This window comes from Bos mutus, chromosome 15 (genome assembly GCF_027580195.1).
Source record: "Bos mutus isolate GX-2022 chromosome 15, NWIPB_WYAK_1.1, whole genome shotgun sequence".
In the NCBI taxonomy this organism is placed as follows: Eukaryota; Metazoa; Chordata; class Mammalia; order Artiodactyla; family Bovidae; genus Bos; species Bos mutus.
Genome location: NC_091631.1, coordinates 9,446,492 through 9,463,238, shown reverse-complemented (window position 1 = coordinate 9,463,238; position 16,747 = coordinate 9,446,492).

Below are 16,747 nucleotides of genomic sequence, written 5' to 3'. Positions count from 1 at the left end.
CAATGTGATAAATGACCACCTTAGAAAGATAGGAAGATAAGCCACGTGGGTGTCCCTCAACCAAAAAGACTAAAGCAAAGCGGCTCTTCGCATTGGAAGTAACAGAAAAAGCTTGTCACTGGGGCAAGAGACAACCTGTTTCCTGCTAATAAACTCTAAGGTGGCTTTTGTGGCTGCCTTGATTAATTGGTGACGATGAAATAACCAGTGCTCAGGGATACATGAGATGGCAAAGGATTGTAAGTGACAATCTGCTGTTAAAATTCATCGGCCCCTGCAAAGCGCTGTGATTAATGAAGTCTCTGTGCCTGCCTGGGCTCCGAGGAGGTGGGGCCGCTGTGGGAGGGAAGGGAAAACAAATTTGCAAGGATGCTCTCGCTAAAGAGGTTCGGCACCCGGTTGCATTTAATCTGTCTGCTGTTCCATTACGCCGGTACCTTCTCCCTCTCGATTGTTCACTGGCGCTGCCATTAATCACAGACTATTGTAAAGAGAAGGAGCGTAGGGAGGAGGGAGGGGAGACCGAGCTCTCCTTCCCGGCTTGTAGCGGGGGAGGATGATGCGTGAGCAGGGGGCCCAGGCGGGGGACCGCTGGGTTATGACCAACCAGAGGAACTTAAAACCAGATACACAGAGTTGAGCCTCAGCAGGCCACAGCTGGACGCTCCCCGCCTGCCGCGGCCTCTGCGGAGGTTCTTGGTGCAACACCGCCATCTACAGCCAACATAGTGAACTGCTCCGAGGGAGTTGCTGAGCGCCAGAGAAAGCGCCTATTTCAGATCTCTTGCAAATCCGTTGGTTTTAGCAAATCCCTGCGTTGGCCAGGAAGGCAGGATTACTACACTGGCTTCCATGACACAGGACTCCCTTCCTTACTTGGTGTTCGGACAGCGTGTTCTCCTGCACAAGGGTCAGCTACTGCCAATGGAAATATGTCATAAAGTACAGGTTCCCATAAAATCAATTGAAGGTCCTCTTATGTCCCTAGAGAAAAAACAACAGCAGCCTGTCCTCATATTCGCAGTTTACCCAGCTAGAGGAGCCTTCTGCAGTGCGTTGGTCTTTTCTTTGAAAACAGTCTTCAAAGTTTTCAAAGTTAGTGTTAAAATCTCTTTATGTTGCTATATTCAATATAAGGACATCTCAGTTCAGAGTTCAGTCGCTCAGCAGTGTCTGACTCTTTGCGACCCCATGAACCACAGCACGGACCAGGCTTCCTTGTCCATCACCAACTCCCAGAGTCCACCCAAACCCATGTCCATTGAGTCAGTGATGCCATCCAACCATCTCATCCTCTGTTGTCCCCTTCTCCTCCTGCCCTCAATCTTTCCCAGCATCAGGGTCTTTTCAAATGAGTCAGCTCTTCACATCAGGTGGCCAAAGTATTGGAGTTTCTGCTTCAGCATCAGTCTTTTCAATGAATATTCAGGACTGATTTCCTTTAGGATGGACTGGTTGGATCTCCTTGCAGTCCAAGGGACTCTCAAGAGTCTTCTCTAACACCACACTTCAAAAGCATCAATTCTTCAGCCCTCAGCTTTCTTTATAGTCTAACTTTCACATCCATACATGACTACTAGATAAACCATAGCTTTGACTAGATGGACCTTTGTTGGCAAAGTAATGTCTCTGCTTTTTAATATGCTGTCTAGATTGATCATAACTTTCCTTCCAAGGAGTAAGCATCTTTTAATTTCATGGCTGCAATCACCATCAGCAGTGATTTTGGAGCCCAGAAAAGTAAAGTCTGTCACTGTTTCCACTGTTTCCCCTGTATTTGCCATGCAGTGTTGGGACCGGATGCCATGATCTTCGTTTTCTGAATGTTGAGCTTTAAGCCAACTTTTTCACTCTCCTCTTTCACTTTCATCAAGAGGCTCTTTAGTTCCTCTTCACTTTCTGCCATAAGGGTGGTGTCATCTGCATATCTGAGGTTATTGATATTTCTCCTGGCAATCTTGATTCCAGCTTGTGCTTCTTCCAGCCCAGCGTTTCTCATGATGTACTCTGCATAGAAGTTAAATAAGAAGGGTGACAATATACAGCTTTGACGTTCACCTTTTCCTATTTGGAACCAGTCTGTTGTTCCATGTCCAGTTCTAACGGTTGCTTCCTGACCTGCATACACGTTTCTCAAGAGGCAGGTCAGGTGGTCTGGTATTCCCATCTCTTTCTCAGTTTTAAGTTTATAGAGTCATAGTCTCCAAGTCGCATCATACTTAACACCTGAATATTTTCTAAAATGTGATGAATAACAACTCAATATTTGAACAGCCCTAGATCCTAGTATACCAGGAATGGAAGGGTCTATTTGGAATTTCTGTTACTCAACAAATTCCTAAAGTGTACTAAGAGTTTACGGACATCATCTCATTTAATACACACAAAATCTAAGTAATAGAGGAATTCCCAATGTATAGATGGGAATAATTTAGATGAGAGGTTTTCAAAAATATCTAGGTAGCTCCCTCAAGATCCCATAGCTACAAATTTCATTCAAACTTTGGTTCAATCAATAATATAATGTCATCCTCCCAGGTTCCATGAACACTGCTATTCCTCCCTGAAGACAATGGGGCTAATATCCCAGCAAAGGATGTCATCCCAGCTCTGCTAGTATAAGCTGTGTGACTTTGAACCAGTCACTTAACCTCTCTGAGTCTTCCTTATTTTTGCCTGTACACTGATAAGGTTGGGTGAATGAATTAGCTTTGGGATGCTAGAATATAAGTTGAACTTGTTTTAAAGATACTGAAAATTGGAAGTGATTCAGTGATTGAAAGTAGCTAAATACAATTGGACTATTAAACTGTTTATGATAATACAAGGCACTGGTCATCCCTGGACAGCCCCGATCCACCTCTCTGCTTTGGGCAGGAGGTCAATTATTGACAAGAGGAAGCATCTTTCTATCCTTGCCTCTGACATGCAGTACGGGAGATGGCTTTGAATTTGATGGCCTGAGGAGCCTGTCTGCCTTCCTGCTTCGTAGCATTCAGAGAAAGCTAGCCTGCACAAGTGTATCTTGGCAGCACGTGGCCACCTCTGAGCCCACTTCAGAGGACTACACCTCAGAACAAGATGTGGGAAGCAGCTACTCCCTGGCAATGTTCAAACAAAGGAAAATGTATATTCTAAGAATCTGAAGTTTTTTTTTTTTAACAATCTTTTTAACAAAGCCACCTTGGGATAGGACATGGTTGACAGCATCTCCCCAGACAGAATGTAAAATATTGCATTCAAACCAGAAAATGACTCACTGATTTGCCCTGGAAAAAGATAAATGTCTATCTGACTCTGTTCTACTCCAGTGTGGACTTTATCATTTTTAGTGAAACAGTCTGAGCCAGCCTCCCTAATGAAGCAACAGAGCGCATGAACACGGCAAGCACATGAGGCAGGAACCAGCCCTTGCCAACCACACTCAGCACCCCAGAAGGCCACCCACAGGCGCTGAAAGCAGGCTGCACACACCAGCTTAACAAGGTTGTCTTCACTACCCTGGCACAGTGGCAGACACAGCCCAGGAGAAAAACAGAGGTGGCAAATGAAAACTCTGGCAAAGGATGGAGCGGAAGCAACAGCTTATCATTCCCTGCCTCAAGAACCACGAAAGTCACCACCGGTTCGGCTTTGGCGCGAGACAGTTTTCATAACAACGGGTGACTGCCATCTGTAGGACCCTGCCAGACCACATATGCCTAATAATGGTCTCTCATTTTTACCTCGTGCTTTACAGCTCACAGAGGGCCACCGCGTGCCCAGGCTCATCTGATTCTCTTAACAACCCTATTAAGCAGGTGGTGCAGGTCCTGACTGCAGCGGCTGCGTTTTGTTTCTCAGAGAGATGCTGTCAAGTAGCACTGTGTGTCTGAGTTGGTTCGGCGAGCATGAATGGAGGGTCAGGTTGGTTCTAGGGGCTGGGGGCGGGAGAGATGCAGAAGCACAGAGAAGGACGCAGAGAAAGCAGAGGTGAGTCAAATATGACCTCCCTGTCAATGTTTTCAAGGAGTTAATAAATCTCAAGAGGAGGCAGATGGGTAAACAGATACCTCTAATTGCATCTGGACAGAACTGAGAGGGAAGTATGCATAACCCTCAAGGGAAATGCAAGGGAGTAGTGATGTGGTTATGATGAGTTTTCTGAATGATCAAAGGAGTTTGAGTATATTTTTCACTCTGATTCTTAGGAGAGAATGTTACAGTTATGAAACAACATGCACTCTGAGTTTCAGACTAGTTAACGAGCTTATAAAATATTTTATTGTTGTTTATTTTCTTGAGACTAACAACAAAACCTCCAGGTAAGATGAGCAAGCACTTTTATCCTTATTTTACAGAGGCTTACTGAGGTCTAATGGCTTGTGCGAGGCAATAGGTCAGGAATTCTAATTTACTAGGGAACTGCTTGATCTCAGTTTGAATCTGGATTCTAATCTGGTGTTTCTCAAAATTAACGAATCTAAAAACCACTTGGGTATCTTGTTCCCCCAGATCTTGTTACAGATTCAGGTTTATTCAGTCTGAAGTGGGGTCTAAAAGTCAGTGTTTCTAACAAGCTGCCCGACAACACGGATACTACTGGTTCATGGGCCTGGCTTTGAGTAACAAGAATCCAGAGTGATGTCCTTGCCCCAAATGTGTGCATTATATGGGGAGCGGGGGGCGGGAATCAATACCCGAATGCTAGCAATGGTGAATTAGTTTATCATAAACTAGAGGGGAAGATAGTAGAAAATTGGGGGAAAATCAAACTTAAAATTTAAGGATGGGCCCAGGGTTTTGAAGACCTAACTTAGCTGAAGGGACCTTAGAAAAAGCCAGTAGTATGTAACCTGGAGTTCTCAATTCTCCAGGGGTCCAAGGAAGCAGCGGGGAAGGTCTTTGAATTATTTTAGATATTAAAAAATAACTACAAGAAGTTGAATATTTATACAAGATAAGGCCACATTTACCAACGAAAACCCAGACTCATTAAAAAAAGATTCACCACTGCTTTGTTCGTACTGTTGGCTTAATTCTACTGTCTGTGCTGTCTGCTCATATATATGTATGATTAAGAATAGGAAAACAAATTAAGTATTAATAATGCAGTTCAAGTAGTAGATGGAAATTAAGAAGAGGAATACTTGGTAGTGAAAATGTTGGGAACTAATTCAAACCCCTTATTTTATGCAGTTGTTTTTATTTGTTGCTTTGCTTTATATTTTGTGGGGTTTGTGCACTGGTTTTGCTTTAAGAAAGAGTTATTCACTCAGTCGTGTCCAGCTCCTTGCAAACCCATGGACTGTAGCCCATCAGGCTCCTCTGTCCATTGGATTCTCCAAGCTAGACTCTGGAACAGATTGCCATTCCCTTATTCAGGGCATCTTCCTGACCCAGGGATCAAACCCAGGTTTCCTGCATTGCAGGCGGATTCTTTACCATCTGAGCCACCAGGGAACCCCAGTTTTGCATTAGATTAGGCCCATAAATATTAAATAACTAAGCAAAGGTTTAAGAGTAAGCAAAAAGAAGAACCAGAATCAGATCCCAATTGTTTTGACTTCAAGTTAATAATAGGTACCATTTATGAACAGCCTATAATGTGCCAGGCACCTGCATTAATTATCACATTAAATCAAAATAACTGTGAGAAAGTAACTTAAATCACCATTTTATTTTATATGTATATTTTTTATATCACCATTTTATAGGCAAAGAATCTGAACATCAGAGACGAGCAGTAACTTGCCCAGGAAAACACAGCAAGTAAAATCTTTATCCAGGAATACAGCTGAAATCTCTGCCCCAAAGGCCATTCTTTTTTTTTTTTTTTATTTTATTTTTTTATTATTTTATTTTTTTAAATTTTATTTTATTTTTAAACTTTACATCCTGAACCCTCCTCCCTCCTTAGTCCCTTTGCCAAATAGCAAATCCAGTATCTGCCAACCTGGAGGCAACTACATGATATTCTACATGTTTCAATCCTCCCAAATCTTCCCACCCTCCCTCCCCAGAGTCCATCCCACACCATCAGTGTCTCTTTTGCTGTCACCATCTTTCTAAATTCCATATCCTGTTTTCCTTCTGGCTTATTGCTGGCTGAGTAATACCCATTGTGTATATGTACCACAGCTTTTCTTATCCATTCATCTGCTGATGGACATCTAGGTTGCTTCCATGTCCTGGCTATTATAAACAGTGCTGGCTATTATGAACATTGGGGTACACGTGTCTCTTTTCCCTTCTGGTTTCTCAGTGTGTATGCCCAGCAGTGGGATTGCTGGATCATAAGGCAGTTCTATTTCCAGTTTTTTAAGGAATCTCCACACTGTTCTCCATAGTGGCTGTACTAGTTTGCATTCCCACCAACAGTGTAAGAGGGTTCCCTTTTCCACACACCTCTCCAGCATTTATTATTTGTAGACTTTTGATCGCAGCCATTCTGACTGGTGTGAAATGGTACCTCATAGTGGTTTTGATTTGCATTTCTCTGATAATGAGTGATGTTGAGCATCTTTTCATGTGTTTGTTAGCCATCTGTATGTCTTCTTGGAGAAATGTTTTGATTGGGTCATTTATTTTTCTGGAGTTGAGCTGTAGGAGTTGCTTGTATATTTTTGAGATTAGTTGTTTGTCAGTTGCTTCATTTGCTATTATTTTCTCCCATTCTGAAGGCTGTCTTTTCACCTTGCTAATAGTTTCCTTTGATGTGCAGAAGCTTTTAAGGTTAATTAGGTCCCATTTGTTTATTTTTGCTTTTATTTCCATTCTTGTCATTGAAATCCCAGTTTCAATTCTCTCAAGTTGCTGTTAGATTCCAGGATCGTCATACTGGGTATTTGAGCTCTGAGGAGAAGTTACTGGTTTGTTTATTTGAACCTGGCCTCTTTGCGAAACTGTCTGTGAGATCTAGAGGAAGCCTGAACAGAGTCACCCAGAGTTCCACCCATAACAAAGTTCCCCTCAGCAGCAGATCAGTGTGTTGCCATTTCTCTAAAAAACTCTGAAACTTTCACTCCTACAGACACACAAAGAGGGGCATATATCGTGGAAAGAGATTGCTGAGAATGCCAACTGAATTTTCTACCTTTTACCCTATGGGTACAGCAGAATAAACACAAGTTTAGGAATCAAATAAACCCAGATTTTCATCCAACTCCCCATGTATTGTACAGACTTGTGATCACTGACAGATCACTGGCCTCTCTGAGCCATTTTTATCATCTGATAAAAGAGAAATAATACCACCTGCTTCACGGGATGGTGGTGAGGATTAAATACCCTTGTGTAGGTAAAAGCCTCTGGCATAGGTCAAGAACTAAACAAATGTGTCAGTAGCCCTTATTTGATGAGCTAGCAATCACCTTAGAAGACACAATTTAATTCTGCCGTGTCTCAGCCAGGCATGGGCTGCCAACAGAAGTTGCCCTCATGGCTTGAGATAATCCAGTATGAAAAACATGAGCATTTGTTTATCCAACTTTATTTCGGACATATTCCAAAATACTGTGCCCGGTGACCATAGGTTTATGACAGTATCCATTTTGAAAATAAATGTCACTTGGCAAAGACCACTAGTGTGACCAGGGTGGAATCACAGTAACCAGCCTGAGGATAATGTCCATTTCTCAGGTTAAGTATCAGACTCTTATTGTTTAGTCACTCAGTCATATCCAGCTCTGTGCAACCCCATGGCCTGTAGCCACCACGCTCCTCTGTCCATGGGATTCTCCAGGCAAGAATACTGGAGTGGGTTGCCATGCCCTTCTCCAGAGGATCTTCCCAACCCAGGGATCGAACCCATATCTCCTCCATTGGCAGGCAGGTTTCTTTTACCACTGAGCCACTTGGGAAGCCAAAGTATCAGACTGGATATCCTAGTTGGGACTTCATTTTTAATCTCTGTCTATTGCCAACTAAAAATTGTTACTGGACATCAGCTTCTGTAAGAATGACATCGCTAATCACTGCAGTTCCTGACCTTTAACAGAGGCTGAAAGAGTTGAAGGAGGAGATCAGGAATGAGGCACTCTGTGCTCTGGAAAAATCTGGCAGAATGGACCTTCAGAGAATTAGATATTTTCTGGAGAGGATTTTATGAACCCGATTGCTCGCATCTTCTCATATCTACAAAAGTACTAAAAATCATTAATGGGGACAGCTCTCCCTCGTGACTAGGAGTGACCTTCTTGTGACTAGGAGAAAACCTCTACCAAAATGTGTGCTTGACTGCCCATATCCCCCTTCACCAAAATCATGTCTATACTGACCTTCCCTCCACAGCAGTTCCGCAGAGCTCTCTGAGAGGCTGTCTCCTGGGCTAGAGCCCATGTTTTGCTCCAAATAAAATTTAACTCACAACCCCCACATTGTGTTTTTTTTTCTCAGTTGACACTGTCGAGGTTGCAAAGTGAAGTCATGTCTCCCCTGGCTTCGTCCAGCCCAATCATGTTTTGTTTACCTCACTCATCTGGAAAAAAAAAAAAAAAAACCAATTTTCCCAACTAGCAATCCAAACAAAGGAAGACAACATGAACAGAAGAACCCTGTGGTGCCAAAATGGTTATACTGTGACAACTTGGAAAGTAAAGGGGTGGGTGCTGAGACACAGCAATGCAACCCTGTTCGCCTGCCTTTAAAAAGAGAATGATGGCTTTGTTCAGGGAACTAAAGCAAAACCCTAGGGTGTGTGTGGGGGGAGGGGGGAGTTGTGGACACAACTTTAACTTTCTAAGACTTCCGGTGCTCAGTGAAACCAACTGATGCCTGATTCTTTGGCTCTATCCAGATTCTCCTTGGACAGCCAGCACCAGACCTCCCATATTCAAACAGACTGATGAATACTGATTGTTAACACTGCCAGTGAAGGACTCCTTAGTCAGCTCTAGGGAACACATGTGTGTGGAATGAATTTTACGTGTTAAGTCAAGTCAGCCCCGGCTGGATCCCTTCTCCTGCTGCCAAGGCAAGCCCAGTGAGGCAGCCTGGACCCCAGAAAAGGGCAATCTTCTACCCAGGGTGGCCACAGCTTTCTGAAAATCCCCTGTACTTCCTAAGACATGGGTCACTCTACAGAGTCAGAAAGGGAACTACAGGATAGACCTGAGTAAAAAGATATTTGGGATTGAAGTGGATAAAGTGAGTGTTAGTCACTCAGTCATGTCCGACTCTTTGTGACCGCATGGACTGTAGCCCGCCAGGCTCCTCTGTCCATGGGATTCTCCAGACAAGAATACTGGAGGGGGTTGCCATGCCCTTCTCCAGCAGATCTTCCCAATGCAGGGATTGAACCTGGGTCTCCCACACTGCAGGCAGATTCTTTACCTTCTGAGCCACCTGGGAAACCAGATGAACAGTAGGGAATTCAGGAGTCCCTTCTCAAGGCTGTGAAAAACTCAGAAGTTCACCAGGACTTGACTTAGCTCGCTTCTCCAGTCCCATGACTGTACTTTCCTGCCCTTGTAGCTCCAGCCGGTTGAATCATCGGTTCCTTGAACTAGCCATGCCTGCTCTCATATTCCACGTCTGCTCAAAAACGTGTCCTCCAAATACATCCCCTTTTAGTAGCCCTTATCCCAGTGTATTGCAAATGCCTTTTTTTTTAACCTCTCTTGTCCCTGATACGGTGAGTTCTTTGAGCCTGATGGGCTGGATCTTTTTCATTCTTGTGCCTTCAGTGCCTAATAATTTGCACTTATTAATATTTTGACTAAATACTAAATCTCTGAGTGAATGAATAAAAGAATGAGAAAAGGCTGTTTCCAGCCCTATCACTGGTAGGCTCTTGAAAACATATTAAGCCATACCATGTATTGAGTTCTCACTTGTGCTGGTAACAGCTAAGTGCTTTATATACAATGTTCCTTTTCATCATCACACTACCACTGTGAGATAGTAAAAATTATTAGCCTCATTTCAGCAGGAAAAAAATAATAATTAGAGGCTCTGGAAACAGAGAAACTTACACAAGTTCACACGTTTAGAAAGCAACAGTCAGGATTTGCATCACGATGTGCTGTCTCCCTTTGTTCAAGGTTTGAACAAAGGCTGGGGACACTCCACGTATAGAATATTTAAAGTTCCTCTCTTGAAATATTATTTTTCATTCATTCGTTCATCCACCAATTTTCATATCCATTTGGTATTTATTTGGAAACTACCTTAAATGAGGTCTGTGTAAGGCTTCCCAAGTGGTGATAGTGGTAAGGAACTCACCTGCCAGTGCAGGAGACATAAGAGATGGGAGTTTGATCGCTGGGTCTGGAAGGTCCCCTGGAGGACGGCATGGCAACCTGGTCCAGTATTCTTGCCTGGAGAATCCCACGGACAGAGGAGCCTGGAGGGTTACAATCCATAAGATCACACAGAATTGGACACGACTGAAGCGACTTAGCGCACAGGCGCAAGAGGCTCCATGAGGGTGCAAAAATGAACAATACCCTTATTTTCAAAGACCTTGCTGTTTAAATGGAAAGATGATAACTCAGCTGCTGTAGAAGTTAAATCCCTCAAAAGCTATGACATGTAATAGAAATTAAAGCAGAAAAAAGTTTCGATCACAGCAGTTTTCAACAGACCTTTTGTCTCTTTCCATTGCCCAAATAGTCCCCCAACTGCTCCACCAGCAGGGATCCGAGAAGAAGCACCTCTTTTATTTAATCAATTAAAATGCATTTTGATCAAGGTACTGCCTGTTGTAAGGGAGGAGGAAACTTTCCCCTCTACCTTTCTTAAAATCTTCTGGCTTGGACTAACAATAAAATTAACATAAAACAGATAAAGAGAAAAAAATGAAACATTTCAATTTGTGTGCAATTTGTCTCATAGAAATAGGACCTAAGAAGTAATAAAAGCAAACAGTTCTTTTTTTGGATTGAGAAGCAATGCATTTGCAAGAAATTAACAGGACAAAGAAACTTGGATTTTGGGTGCTCAATTAATGATGACTCTACACTGCAATGGCAACCCACTCCAATATTCTTGCCTGGAGAATCCCAGGGACAGAGGAGCCCGGTGGGCTGCCATCTATGGGGTCGCACAGCATTGGACATGACTGAAGCGAATTAGCAGCAGCAGCAGCTACACAGAGTTTGGGTTTGGGGTGGTAAATTAAAGAAGAAACAAGATCTGTTTATATAGGCTTTGAGGACTGAATTCCCTGCCTCTGTTACTAAATGTCCTTCCTTCTCTAGATTCAGGTACTGCACCTTTCACACGGGAGATTTATCTCCTGCTGTCAGCGAGGGTCAGAATTTACCTTATTCACTGGCCGTTTCTTATATAAGTTTACGTAACTTTAATTCAAAATAATCAATATACCATTGTGGTATATTCCAGGGCAGTCTACCCTGAGCCCCCAAACGTTCAGTGACTTCTCATTATTAAGCAAAAAACGCTGAACTCGTTAAGAAGCTGCTACATTCCCAGGTTTATCTCCTTCCTCTCTTTTAAAAGTCCTGACTGGTTGTCACCATTTAAAAAATCTACCCTGCACCCTCCTGCTTCTGCATTTTTGCTCCAGTTACTTGCATTGGGGTGAGATTTATTCTTTTCATTTAGGCTTTTCTGCCACCTGTACAATTTCTCCTGGATTCTCCTAAAACATTTTTCTTCATAAAGATATCTCCTTTTTCATACAACTTTGTCAGAAAATATTGCATTATCCTAGGTTGGAATTAACTGTTTATATCTCAGAGTCCTGTTCTAGACTATGAACATCTTAATAACCACAATAGCGTCTCATCTATCTCCATATCCTCAATGTCTAACACAGTGGCATGTGCTGCATACTCGGTGAATGTCTGCTTAAATGGATGAACTGACTGGTCTTGTGTAACATTTACTTGTTCAGACAGCCTATTTCCTATTCAGTTTGGAAGCTTTGTGAGAGCTGAGACTGTATGTATGTTTTTGCATCTTTCACGTTCACCTCACCATAGTTTCCAGTACAGCCTTTGTATACGGAAGGCCACCAGGAAATTTTTTTTTTTTTTGATGAATGGAAAAATTGTCCATTTTATGAGAGGAGTGATTTTATCTAGTTTACTCATTGCGGCGTTTCTCTGTGTCTACCCATGGTAGATAGTCAATAAGTGACTGTAAAGTACATGGATTGTTGTTGTTTAGTCGATAAGATGTGTTCGACTCTTTTGCAACCCCATGGACTGTAGCCTGCCTCTGTCCATGAGATTTTCCAGGCAAGAATAAGGGGGTTGACATTTCCTTTTCCAAGGGATCTTCCTGACCCAGGGATTGAACCTGTGCCTCCTGCGTTGGCAGATGGATTCTTTATCGCTGAGCCACCAAGGAACCAATTCCCAAATGTCTAGCCAGGGAATGAGACAGACATACTATTTGCCTGACCTGCCCTATTCTTCTGGGTCTTTCCCTCCTCCACATATGGTAACTCCAGAAGTAGACCTTTTACAAAAGGTGTGACTTTCTCCCAACTGGAGTTGATGAGTCCAAGGAAGAGAAACCATAATCAAACTGCTAATTCCAGCTCTTTCCTACAGTTTTTGGAATTACAACACAATGAATGAAGTTAACTAACTAGAGTTGTTAGATGAACAAATTAAGGCAGGAGATAGTCATGATGACCCCAGGTTTTTGAGTGCAACTGTCCCTTAGGTGAAGTTGAAAATTTGTTCTTTCCCTGACACAGTTGTGTTGTACGGTATCTGGGAAAACAAACATCCAGTGTTTTTTTTCTCAAACTGTTCAAGGTGGATTTTTGTCACTTATTTCCAAAAGAGCCTTAATGATCGCAGAGATCATTCTGATAAAAGACGCAGGTGATGTTAGAGCCTGAGGGATAAAGAAGGATGACTGATGGAATTCTCCAGGCAAGAAAACTCGAGTGGGTAGCCATTCCCTTCTCCAGAGGATCTTCCAGACCCAAGGATTGAACCCACATCTCCCATATCGCAGGCAGATTCTTTACTGTCTGAGCCAGTAGGGAAGCCCCAACACTAAACTATAGAACTACAAACATTTATCAAGGACTTCTCTGAAACAGGGGCTTCCCTCATAGCTCAGCTGGTAAAGAATCCACCGGCAGTGCAGGAGACCTCGGTTCGATTCCTGGGTTGGGAAGATCCGCTGGAGAAGGGATAGGCTACCCACTCCAGTATTCTTGGGCTTCCCTTGTGGCTCAACAGGTAAAGAATCTATCTGCAATGCCAGAGACCTGGGTTCGATCCCTAAGTTGGGAAAAATCTCCTGAAGAAGGGAAAGGCTACCCACTCCAGTATTCTGGCCTGGAGAATTCCATGGACTGTATAATCCATGGGGTTGCAAAGAGTCAGACATGACTGAGAGACTTTCACTTTTCCAAAACAAGGGGACTCACACAATCACGAAAGCCACTAAGAGGTTGTATGATAAAATAAGACACTGTTTGATAGTTTTATTTTTAAAATTTCTAAGCAATAGATAAATGAAGCCAGACCAGGAAATGTCAACAGTATTCAATGAGAAATGATCAGCAGCCCAACTGGATTTGGAATGACAGAGATGAAGGTAGAGGATGACAATGGGAACTTGGCTAAGTGCCTAATTTGTCACTAAGAAATTCCTTCCTTCCTTCCTTCCTTTCATACAAACACACACACACACACACACACACACACACACAATATCTTGTATATGCCAGGCATACTGTGTGTGCATGCAAAGTCACTTCAGTCATGTCCAGGTCATAGTGACCCTGTGGACCAGAGCCCTCCAGGCTCCTCTGTCCATGGAATTCTTCAGGCAGGAATATTGGAGTATTCTTTCCAATATTGGAAAGCTTGTCTTACTCAATAACCAGAATGAGTAGTATATTCTCTCTGCTCCAGAAGCAGCAGGGGAGGAGAGTGTAATTTCATTAGCACTAAATATTTTCTTCCTAGTGAGGCTATATTCTAATGCTCAGGTAGCAGATTCAGTATCAGTTCAGGTCAGTTTAGTCACTCAGTCGTGTCTGATTCCTTGCGACCCCATGAATCGCAGCACGCCAGGCCTCCCTGTCCATCACCAACTCCCGGAGTCCACCCAAATTCATGTGCATCGAGTCAGTGATGTCATCCAGCCATCTCATCCTCAGTCATCCCCTTCTCCTCCTGCCCTCAATCCCTCCCAGTATCAGAGTCTTTTCCAATGAGTCAACTCTTCGCATGAGGTGGCCAAAGTACTGGAGTTTCAGCTTTAGCATCAGTCCTTCCAAAGAACACCCAGGACTGATCTCCTTGAGAATGGACTGGTTGGATCTCCTTGCCATCCAAGGGACTCTCAAGAGTCTTCTCCAACACCACAGTTCAAAAGTATCACTTCTTTGGCACTCAGCCTTCTTCACAGTCCAACTCTCACATCCATACATGACCACTGGAAAAACTATAGCCTTGACTAGACAGACCTTTGTTGGCAAAGTAATGTCTCTGCTTTTTAATATGCTATCTAGGTTGGTCATAACTTTCCTTCCAAGGAGTATAGGAAGCATAAAATCAGTGTTAATGAGGCAAACAGTCAAGATGGATGGGGTTAAATGGGAGTTGACACTTGGCTGCCATTTTGAGAGGCAAGAGGGAGTGGTGAAGACTGTGTCCAGGCAGATAGTACAGGGCCTGTATACATGTACAACACTCTTCGGTTCCAAAAAATTGTTGTCATGCAGGAACACAGCCTCAAAATTTCTAGATCTTTCTTATTGCCAAGCGGATACAGATTGTGTGGATGTAAGAAATTTCCTGACAGTAACTTAACACTCCATTTCATGAATGTCAGTCTTTAAGTTACACAAAATACTTCTGAAAGTCAGAAACATATCGGAGCCCTATAGCTTGTGATGTTTGAATTAAAATTTAGATGACAGACATGCTAAAAATGTATCTCAATCATCTGTCATGAATCTCTCCCTTCTAAGTTTGAGTTAAACTTCAGAGTTAATTGGTATGTGGTATAGTGACTTTTTTCCTAAAGGAAAAAACCTGATTTTCCCGCATTTCTTTATATCCTAAGATCTGGCCTAGACTGAGAATTATTTTGGAATTGAATAGGGATGCTCTCACTAAGTAGCACATGGCATCCTGAATAACCCTGATATTTCTCAAGTGGCCGATATAATACTTAGGAAAGTCCAGATCTTAGAACTTAAGGGGACAGGAAAATTTGGCTTTTATGGTTTTCGATATTTTCTTTAAAGAAAAACCATAAAAGCCAAATTTTCCTGTCCCCTTAAGTTCTAAGATCTGGACTTTCCTAAGTATTATATCGGCCACTTGAGAAATATCAGGGTTATTCAGGATGCCATGTGCTACTTAGTGAGAGCATCCCTAACTACAGAGTTGGAGGAACAGAAGAGAAGCGGGCGATGTAAGAGAAGAATCCTTATAAATATCTATTCTTGCTTCATCTTTCTGCTTATACTCACCCTAAATGCTCCCTGATCTGCCCTGTACTTATTACCCCTAAATGCCATTCACATGGCAAGGAATATTAGGTTTTCACCATCACCTGCCTCCATGGAAGACATAAATGGTTCATGTCACTGTGTTAAAAAGACTGATTAAGTAGAACAAATGTTACAGTTATGGAAATTGAGGCTCAGAGAGATCAATAATAATGTTTGGCATTTATGTGATGCTTTTAGTCTTCCAGGGGCGTTTCTACCACCTAACTCCTGTGACATATGTGATAAGGTTTTAGGTAAATGGGGCAGAGATTATCATCTTTATTATGCAGAGGAGACTGAGATTTCAAGCAAGTCACTGCTCTAACCACACATTAAGTATGTGAGATCAGACAAGGTATCTTACCTCTATGTATGTGTCAGTTTCAAATCTGAAATAGGAACATTAGTTGAACTTATAAGGAATGAAATTGGGTCATTTGTAGAGAGGTGGATGGACCTAGAGTCAGTTGTACAGAATGAAGTTAAGTCAGAAAGAGAAAAACAGAGTATTAACGCATATATATGGAATCTAGAAAAATGGTACAGATGGCCTTATTTCCAGGTCAGGAATAGAGGCTCAGACAGAAAATAGACGTGTGGACACAGCAGGGAAGGAGATAGTGGGACAAATTGGAAGACTGGGATTGACATATATGCTCTGCTGCTGCTGCTGCCGCCAAGTCGCTTCAGTTGTGTCCGACTCTGTACGACCCCATAGACGGCAGCTCACCAGGCTCCCCCGTCCCTGGGATTCTCCAGGCAAGAACACTGGAGTGGGCTGCCATTTCTTTCTCCAATGCATGAAAGTGAAAAGTGAAAGTGAAGTCACTCAGTCGTGTCCGACTCTTAGTGACACCATGGACTGCAGCCTACCAGGCTCCTCCGTCCATGGGATTTTCCAGGCAAGAGTACTGGAGTGGGGTGCCATTGCCTTCTCCACATATACGCACTACCATGTGTAAAATAGCTAGCTAATGGGAACCTGCTACAAAGCACAGGGAGCTCAGTGTGGTGCTCTGCGGTGACTTAGAAGGGTGGGATTGGGTGGGGAAACGGAAGGGAGGTCTGAGGAGGGAGGGATATATGTACGCATTGAGCTGATTCACTTCACCGTACAGCAGAAACTAATACAACATTTTAAAGCAATTATGCTCCAATTAAAAGAAAAAAAAGAACTTATAAAGTCGCTGTTTTAAAAACCAGAAGAGACAGTTCATGGGAGCCCAACGCTCATCTTCATGCAAGGGCTCAAAATATCAGCTTCTCTTATCACTGCTATAATTAAGGTGTTAATACTATCTTGGAATACAAATACAATACAAATCT